Here is a 10,713-nt window from a genome sequence, read left to right as displayed (position 1 = left end):
CAGGAAGACATGACTTGTTCTTAGCTAAGACCATACTATAAACGATGTCAGTTTCCCCTAAATCCATAAATTCAATGCAGTCTCTAAATCCCAAAAGGATAATTTGGGAAAGTTGACAAAATAATTCAAAAGTTCATCCAGAATGATAATGAGAAAAACCAGAACATTCTGAAACAGATGAGTAATGGGTGGGCCTGATCTACCAAATATTGAAAGCTGAAATAAAAGCACAGCGTGTGGGGCTTGGCACATAACTGGTACAATCCATTAGAAGAGAGTCCAGAAATAGCCCCAAATGCACATGAGAATTTAGTACATATATGATAAAAGTGTATTTTAATTGTGGGGAAAAGGTTATTCAAGAACTGTTTCTTGAACAATTAGCCAGGCATGAGAGTGTGGGAAGCAGGATTTTTGTTTCATTCATTATGCTAAAAGATCTAAGTGGAAAAACAAAACATTAAAAGGGAACAATAGATGAGCATAACGTTAGGATGGAGGAGGCCTTTCTAAAATGACATGAAAACCAGAAACAAATAAACCAAAAGACTTTTAAGTTCGATCTCATTCACAAAACTTCTATATGGTCAAGTCAAACTACAAACATTAAACTGGGAAAATATTTTTAACATTATGAAAACAATTAATACAATATATAAGAAAGATTTGTGAGTTGATAAGAAAAACAAAAAACAACCCAAAGGAATGTGAACAAAGGACATGAACAGACAATTCACCAAAGAAACATAAATTACCAATAAACATGTTCAACCCGGACAATAAGTAATGCGAAATAAAGCAATAATAAAATATTTTCCATTTATCAGACAAAACAAAAAATAACATCAATCTGGCAAGTATGTGCAGGAAACAGGCACTCATTGTATAAATGTAAATTAATACAGCCTTTCTGGAGGTCAGTTTAATACTATTTATTAAAATTTTAAATGTGCATGGTTTTGACTCAAATTCAATTTCCAGGAATTTATCCTATGGAAATAGTTACACAGGTGTGCAAAGCTAAATGTACAAGGGTGCTAATTGCAGCAGCATTTGAAATAATGAAAAATTGGAAACAACCCCCAAAGTTCATCAGGATGGCGCTGACTAATTTATGGTAACAATGAAAAACTGAAGCTGTTAAATAGAATGCAGGAGATATAGCTGTTCTAAACACAAGAAGCAGTTCATAATAAGTGAACAAAGAAATTACAAAAAAGTACACGTAGAAAAAGCATTTTTAGAAAAATTATTTATTTGTAAATTTTTATGTAGTCCTAGAAAGAATTACACCAGATAGTTGATGGTGATTATTTTGAGGTCTGAGAAGAGTGGGGCTTAATTTACTTCTTAAAAAATGAATTTCTGTTGCTTGAATTTTTATGTGTATGTCTTCATTCTGAAATCAGAAAACTACATATATTATTTTCTAAAAAGAGGAATAAATAGGTAAGTGTTAAAGAAGGTTGGAGTCACTAAGCCACTTCCAATGCTGACTTTCCATCTTTTGAAACCCCAGCAAAGCAGTGAAGTCTAGAGAGCACAGCCAGAGGTGAGAGGGCTCTGGAGCATTCAAGTCAAGAGGAAGACAGGAGCAAGGTGGGAGAGGCCCTCACTGGGGAGGGAACACATTTGAATCAAAAGAGAGATAAAAGTAAGACCTCAGAAATTATACCCTGTCTTGTTTCTCATGGCCCATTTTGTCTGTTGAGATCATATTTCAGCTCTGAAGGGAGATTTCTATCAAAGATTACTAAGGTCACTTCCAAAAGATTTGGGAGCAAACTTGAAGAGCTCCCAAAGGCCAAAGGATGGGATAATTCAAGCATCAAGAAAGATAAGAACTGCCGTGGGCTGAAGACAAATCTAGCTAAATTCATAAATTCACAATGACAAAGTGTTTCTCACCTTTGGAGGATGCTAGAGAATCATTATGAAAACTAGTAAGTAAAGGGAAAGGATCAAGCATCTATCTACCTTTATCAAATAGTTGATGAAGAGGAGTTTCTCTGTATACAAATATTCTAGCTAGTAAATGAAAATAGAATTTTAGAATTGGAATATCACCATGAAGTAATGGATCCAGGTATTGAGTTACAACAGCAGCTATCATCACATATCGTATTATGAGAGACAACCAGATATGATGGGCCTCCTGACAGAAGAATGCACCACTGCCTATGAAGTGTTCTAGTCCTCAAAAAATTGAACCTAGAAATATGATCAAGCCTGTAGATGCTCTACCACTTACAGGAAATACAGAGGAGAGGGAAATGCATTGAACACCAGGGGATGCATCAGCAAAACTGAGACCATGGGAAATGCCTCAGCAAACAACCTGATTCTTCAACCAATATATATTGCCAGGGAAAATAAAGAGATAGAAAAGGAACCTGTAGATTAAGAGACTAAAAAATACATATCACCCATTGCAATCTATGGACCTTATTTGAGTCCTGATTCAATCAAACAAATTCTTTTTAAAAGCTCACTTCTTGAATTTATGAGACAATTGATATGACCACTGACTAGATATTTGATGATAATAAGGAATTATTGTTAAATTTTTAGATCTGATAATGTATTATGGTTATGTATTTTTTAGAGTCTTTGAAGAGATGATACTGAACTATCAATGGGATAAATTATGTGAGGTCTGGGATTCACTTCAAAATAAAATGGAAAGGGAGAAAGTTCTGGGAGGTGAAGATGAATGAGTTGATCACTGCTGATGCTGATGAGTGTTTGATCTGTGCTTGAGTCTTTGAAATTTTCCACAATAAAAAGTACTGTTTTTTTAAAGTCAGCGTGATGAGTCAAAAATTTTCCTCTTTAGAGAAAAGTGAGGGGTGGGAGCAAATTATCTTGGAAGCCCTTCCCAGCACACACTATCTAATTAAAAATAACCTTTTATTTTTTAAAAATCAATATATATATATATGTGCATATGTAGAAAGTTATCAAATACTGAAAAGCAAAAATAAAATAAAGCACCATATTTTCACCACCCAGATGTTACCATTTAACAGCTTACTGTATAACATTACAGGACTTTTTCTATGTTTTTAACAAAATGAGATCATCCTACACACGTTGTTTTGAAAGCTACTTTTCTCTGTTACTGGTTTGTACCTCCCCATATCAATAGATTTTCATCTTATTTAATACTAGGTCATATATATATTTCTCTAATTGTGCCCTAAAGTGTCCTGGCATCTTAGCTCAGGTTGCCATAACAAAATGCCACAGACTGGGTGGCTTAAAACAACAGACATTTATTTCTAACAGTTCTGGAGACAGAAATTCAAGATCAAGGTTGATTCAGTCCCTGGGGAGAACCCTCTTCCTGGCTTGTGGATGGCTACCTTCTACCTGTATCCTCACATACTAGAGGGATGGAGAGGAAGAGAGAAGGGGAGAGGATAGGGGAGGAGGTGGAAGGGTGGAAGAGAGGAGGGAGGATGGAGAGCAGCATGGCCTTTCTTCCTGTTTTTTACAATTTAAATACATTTTTTTTTATTTTTATTGTTTTACTCTTTAAAAATTTTTTTTAAATTTTTCAATTATACTTGGCATTTGATTCTTCCTTTTCTTAAGAGGACACTAATCATGGGGACCCCACCCTCATGACCTCATCTAAACCTAATCACTGCCCAAAGGTGTTGCTTCCAAAGCCATAACATTGGAGGGTAAAACTTCATCGTATGAATTTCAGACTGAGTTTATCCAGAACCATGCAATGCATCTGGTTGTTATGTTTCTTTGTCCCTTCAAATTTGACACATTATCTTTACTTTTGTTCCCATAACTCTAACTGGTGGAACAGATTGGACCAGTTGTCCTGTAGAATGTCGCACTCCCTGCACATATTTGGTTGCTTCCTCAAGGTGCCTCTGTGGTTTACAAGTACCTCACTATTAGGAAAAGTACTGGGAATTAGAGCCTCTCATCACTTGCTATTCAGACCCAGGTGCCCTAATGCATGCACCTTCAGAGTGGCAGCCATTTCTGAGGGTCCAGCTTCCATTGCTCCTCTGTCACCTCCCAAATGCCCCTGGGTGGAACAAGAAGCATGTTAACTGGGGACTCATCCGGATGACCCACTGGCCTCTACTACCACCCAATGGCAATCTTTGCCACCACAAATGGCTAGGAGCCAGAAACCACAGGCCGGAAGCAACAGAGATGGTGTCACCACCTTAAAAAAAATTTTCCACTGACCAAGTTGTGACCTTAATGCTGATTGTGTTTGACATTTCTGCTTTAAAGCCCAGGGATGGGTGGGATGGTGAGATGTACACATTCCAGAAATTTCAGAGTAATGAGGGGAAACCTTTTGGAAAAATTAGAAACTAGAGAGACAATTTTAAGTAAGTATTATTTATTTCCCTGCCCAGATCTGAAGTGACTTACCTTGTTTAGTAACATAAAATGTATCCTTGCATTTGGGTCATAAAATTGTCATGGTTGGTTTACTTAGAGGTATGGAAATCTACAAAATGGAGAATACTTCCTCCATCCCACCCCCATGTTGATATTGGGGCTGGGTGAGAGAAAAGGTCTATGAGGAAAAGTTCCCCTCCTCTCCTTTGTTTTTCTTTCCTCCTTTCTCACCTATGAGGCCCTAAGGTAAGGGAAAGAAGACAGCTCCTTATAAAAATTTCTTATAGGGGCAAACCCTTTTGCCCAAGGTGTGACAGGCCTCTGACAACAAAGCAAATCTGAGAAGGGAGAGTTTATTTCTAGAATTCCCTCCTGGAGTTGGGGTAGGGGTTATCTACCTCCTTCCTAAGAAGTGAGGTAGGAAACTGCCGACCCAACCTTGGCATGCTCATCATTGTCCTGAAAGAGACCTGCTCCCAGCCTACCTCTCCTATGGTAGAATGAGGATTTTCCTTCTTTCGCCATCCTGAAAGAGAGAGAGGGAGCCTCTGCAGAAGGGGCACTACCTCTGCCCACCAACAGATCACACTGCTCATTATACCTTGGAGGAGGAGAACACTTGGGCTTGACAGTGTATGAGGTGGGGAGGGTACAAGAGGACAACAGAGAGGCCAGCCATTGCTCCTAGAGGAAGCAGTATAAAACCACTAGACTCAGAGCAGGAAGAGGATGAAAGGGGTGTGGCAGTGAAGGTGCCCTGCCAAGGAGGCAAGCAGCAGCTGTCCTTACCAGAATGGTGAGTAGGATGAGCCCAAGTATCCAGAAAGTGACCTAGGGATGCTAGGCACCCTGGTTAGTGGACATGAGTCCCTGACCCTAGTGGTACAGCAGCTTAAGAGGAAGCTCTACCACCCAGGCGATGTGCTAATTGGTGTTAGAGCATGCTTCGCAGGTTATATTGCCCCCCAGGGGACTTCTGGCAGTATTACTAGTTGTCACAATTGAGGATAGAACCTAGGATCTAGCACGTAGAGATGAGAAATGCTGCTAAACATCCTACGATACATAGGACAGCCTCCCACTCACAACAAAGAAGCACCTGGTCTAATATGTCAATAGTGTTGAGGCAGAGAAACCTTGAGTCTTGAGGTTGAGAAACACTGAGTTAGAGTATCTTAACATGTACTCTAACTCAGTATGTGTTAAATGCCTTTAGATTTCTATCATAAAACCTAACAGCTTTATTCAATCTACAAGTTTTTGTATGTTTTCAAGAGTGCCAGTAACGCTTCTTATCTCTCTAAGTCAGATTGGGTTGTGGTGGAAAATTACACAAAACTTTTCTTAAGTGCCAACCTTTGTCACTTGCTAGCACTTTAAGTTTATATTATCTCCTGTTAACAACTGAGATTGATACTTGATGCATGCACAATGGAAGCTCTGAAATCACATTTCTGCTTTTTCAAATCAGCTTTATTGAGGTATAATTTACTTACAATAAAATGTATCCATTTTAAGTCTACAGTTTGATGAGTTTTGGCAACTCCGTATACCTACTTCCATAAGTTTTTAAAAATGATTTTAGATTTATGGAATTATGATTATAAATGTGGACTTTGAAATTGATCAGAACTGGGTTCAAATTCCAGTTCTGTCATCTACCAAGCATCAGTTTCTCATCAGTAAATTGGATTAATATCTATCAAAGAGGTTATCCTGATGATACAAACAATGACATACTTCAAGTATTTTGCACGGAAACTGCCTGGCATATGGTGAAGTGCTTCATCAGTGGTAATAATAATCATGATCATTAGTATCCTTACCATTTCATGACACTTGGCTAATAGAGTCCTTTTTTCTGTATCTACATGTCTTCCCAAGACGATCACATCTCCAAAGTTACGATAAGCATTTATACACATGTGATTCCCAAACCAGTATTTCCAGCCTCATCCTCTCTCCTGGGCTTCAGAAGAACAGGTTGGTTTCCCCTAGGCTCACCTCAAAGACAACGTGTTCACAACTGGACTCATTATCTTCCTTCCAACTACCCACCATGTCTTAGACTGCTCTTCTCAGTCAATGGCATCACATCCGGTCTCTCAAAGCAGAAATCTCCTCATAGAAATATCTGATGTCTTTCTCTCTCATACACACCCTTCATTCATTAAGATATCAGTTTAACTGCTTCAGAACAGACCCAAACAGCAGTAGTTTAACCTAAGTGGAAGGTTATTTTTTGCTTATATAAAAGTGTCTAGACATAAGCAGTCCATAGCAGATCTGAAGCCTCCAGTATATCTAGGGCCAGGCTCTTTCTGTTTGGTTATCCTGCATTTCAAGTGTGTTGCTTTTGTTCCACAAGGTCTGAGTGGCTTTCTACACAGTCCACTTTTCACACAGCAGGATGGTGCTTGCTTGCAGTGCAAGCACTGAATATAATCCTCATACTACCTAAAAGGCAGCAGTTTTATTTCATTGAACCATATAAAATTGCCATTTTTGTCAGGCAAATATGGTAGAAAATTGGCAGTTTTATATATTTCAACCCGATAGTATCTCTGCTTTACAAATAAGGACTCTGATACACAGAGACGTCAAATAACTTGCCCAAAGTCACATAGCAAGTGAACAGCAGAGAAGGAATTCAAATCCAGAGCCTCCCTGGAAGCTTTGCCCATGAAATATTCTTCAGTGAGTAAGGCTTTGTTCCTCTGTCCCCAATGCACCCATAACCTAGTTGAAGGGCAATATATGAACATTGGAAAGCTAAACAGAAGTTCAAGAAACAGCAACAGCATAATATAGCTATGTAAGAATGTCACAAAGCCATCTATGATTGTTTTTTTTCAAATGAGTGGAAAAATAAGACATTCTTTTTCTAGAAGTTGAGGAGACAGAGTAATGGCTCCAAACTGGTGTGTCCTGGAATGCTCCCCAGAAGAGGGGAGATTTTAGCTGAGTCTTGAAAGTAGAGGAGAGTTCATTTCATGGTGGTGGTGAGAGGAGTGTTTAGTGGGAATAATCTCATTCTGTGCTATTTAACAAAACTTTGAGATGTTATCTGTGAACATTTGAGTCTCTGTCCTTACTTAAGACAGAGCGTACTTGTGGATTTCTTCCTGTTATATCACTCCACATTTCTCACTTTGTGTATGTGTGCCTGGGTATGTCTTTCTGTGTCTCCATCTATCTTTCTGTGTCTTGGCATTTGTTTCTTTCTGTCCCTCCCCTTCCTTCCTTTCTTTATTTCTCTATCACACACTCTCTCATCATCTGTCTCTCCCTATCTTTGCTCTATAATTGGTCCCATATAAATCCTCATTATATCCTATGTTTTTCATTGCACATATTAAATTGTTTGATGTGCCCTGCCCCTAATTTAAAATGAGAAAGATCAGAATGTTCTATCACTCCACCTAAATCTCTTTTCCACTTTATCCTTCCCCTAGCCTTTTATCTATTTAATTAATTAATTTGTTTTTATTTTTATCAAGTTAGACATGTACATCATTTTAAAAGTCAAATACTAAGGCTAATCATGAAGAAAAGCAAACCCACCTCATTACACTCTCGACCCATTGCTCAAATTCAATGTTCTCAAGTCTCTCAGCCATTTCTTATGGTAGGTACCTCCAAGTTTCTAAATAACATGCTTATGTAGTTACTTCTTGATTTTTTTTCAGTTTTAGATATGATTTATTTAAATAGAAAGTGAGGATTTAATTTTTACACTTCCGCCCCCACACACAACTCCCCTTTCCCCCATTTTCCCAATACAGCTATATCCTAATTTTGGGTCAGTAGAATGCTAATAATAATAATAATAATAATAATAATAATAATAATAATAATAAATATTATTTATAGCTGAGCCATGTGGTCTAGTTTTCCAGATATCTATCAGAAATTCAATCCCCTCAGTTGATCGATCTGCCTAATTTTTTTCTTGGCGACATCTGTCCTGCAGCCCCTCATTCCCCTTTTACACCTTAAATTGCTTACTATAAACTGTGACACAGCTATCATCCTGGGATACCTTTCACTTCTCTCCCCTACTCCTGTACTGGAGTTTCAGGTTTCTTCTCTCTTGTATTAGTTCCTTATTTTATTGGAGCCTATTCTCCAATGGCTTCCTGTGAAAGCACACTTGGGAGATAACTTTTTTTTGAGACTTCATATACCTGAAAATGTCTTTTACCTTAACAGGATTGATAGTTTGGCTAGGTACAGAATTCTAGGTTTGCAATCATCTTTCCTCAGAATTTTGAAGGTACTGCTTTACTGTCTTCTAGTTTTCAATGATGTTGTTAAGAAGTCTGAGGTCTTTCTGATTCCCTGTTATTTCTCTCTGTAAACTGGAAAATTCTTTGCTTTGGCTTCTGTGTTCTGAAATTTCAAGATTATTTGTTTTATATATGAGTTTAATTCATTATATTAAATACATATGGGGCCTTTCCACCTAGAAATTTAATTTCTTCAATTCTGGCAATATTTCTAGAGTTATTTTTTGAAAAATTTTTTCCCATCTAGTTTTCTCTTTATAAAACTAATGTTTTTGGATGTTGGATCAACCTCCTAAATAAATTTTTGAATTGTGTTATTTTCTTTCTCTTATTTTTGTATCTTTGTCATTAGTTCTACTATCCAGGAGGTTTTTTTCACCTTTACTTTCCAACCCCTCTACTAAGTTTTTCATTTCAATACTATATTTTTAATTTTTAAGAGCCTTTTTTTATTCTCTGAATGTTCCTTTTTATGGTCTTTTGTACTTGCTTCAAGGATGAAATAGCTAATCTTATCTATCCAACAACTAACAATATTAATTTGTTCTTTTTAAGATTTTTTTCTGTTCTGCTCCTGCTTCTTCCAAGGTCATTTTTTCTCTTTTTTGCTTTGGTTTCTATCTGTCATGTCAAAGGTTGGTGTGACCTTCAGTTCTCTATTTATGTACCAATATTCAAAGGTCTTTCTCTTGAGCTAGTTCATTACTCCAGAGAGGACTCCACCAATCATCAAAGGATGGAGGAAGAGGAGGTCATCATCCTGGTTTCCAGAACTTAGAAAAGTGAGGGAAAGGAGTGAGGCTGACCGGAGATCTCTCTTGTCCTGTTAAGCCCCTGCCCTCAGCTGTGTTACATCTGCTGGCCAAGAGTTCCTTTTGTTTAACCTCTCTAGAAAGTCAGTATCTTCAGCCTGGAATGGAGGAGGGACTGTCATCTTGTTCAAGATGGGGAAGGGGAACTGAGAATCTGTTTATCAACTTTATTTTAATTGTAGTAAAATACACTTAACATAAAATGTATCATCTTAACCATCTTTAAGCTTATAGTTCAGTAGTGTCAAGTACATTCACGCTGTTGTGCAACCAATCTCTGGAACTCTTCGTCTTGCAAAACTGAAACTCTATTTCCATTCTCCCTCCCTTAGCCCCTTGAAACTACCATTCTACTTTCCATCCCTATTTGACTACTCTAGGTACCTCATATCAGTAGAATCATAAAGTATTTGTTTTTTTTGTGATCAGCTTACTTCACTTAGCATAATGTCCTCAAGGTTTGTCCATGTTGTAGCAGGTGTTGGAATTTCCATCCTTTTTAAGGCTAAATAATATTCAGTTGTTTGTATGCAAAACATTTTGTTTACCCATTATCCGTCAATGAATTTGGTTGCTTCACCTTTTGGCTATTGTGAATAATGATGCTATGAACATGGGTGTCCAAATTTTTTATAAACTTTTATCTGATCTCTTTGTTCATCCCCATCTGCACTCCCACTTTCAGGGATACCTGGTATGTCTAATATTTTAGTTTTTCTGGGGTTCTCTGAGGTCAATCAGCTTTCTACTGGGCCCCCCTATTGCTGGCTTAGGTCTTTTTTGGTCTTCTGTATATCATCAGTAACCATTATCCATCTGCTTTTCAACTTCGAAACATTTTATTATTTTCTCCTTTCTGCCTTCTTTGCCCATAAGTGTTTACAACTTAAAATAAAATATATCACTATCATTTTAGTTTGGGATTTCAGGAGAGAGAAGAAGAAAATGCAAGTGTACCACCATATTTACTCAAATTCTCTAAATTATGTTACTTCTGAGTGATATGATTCCTGCTTTTTCTCCTTTGTGGGTAAGTAGATTTCAATTTTTTTAAATAGTATTTCTTCAGTGTAAAAATATATGTGATTATGAAAAAGAGCTTGGCAGTTCCTCAAAAAGTTAAACATAGAACTACCATATTATCCATCAATTCTACTCCCAGGCATATACCCAAGAGAATTATAAACATGTCTACACACACACACACACACACACACACACACACACAC

The sequence above is a fragment of the Pteropus vampyrus genome, unplaced genomic scaffold, assembly GCF_000151845.1.
Source record: "Pteropus vampyrus isolate Shadow unplaced genomic scaffold, Pvam_2.0 Scaffold193, whole genome shotgun sequence".
Lineage (NCBI taxonomy): Eukaryota > Metazoa > Chordata > Mammalia > Chiroptera > Pteropodidae > Pteropus > Pteropus vampyrus.
Note: the sequence above shows the minus strand (reverse complement) of the source record.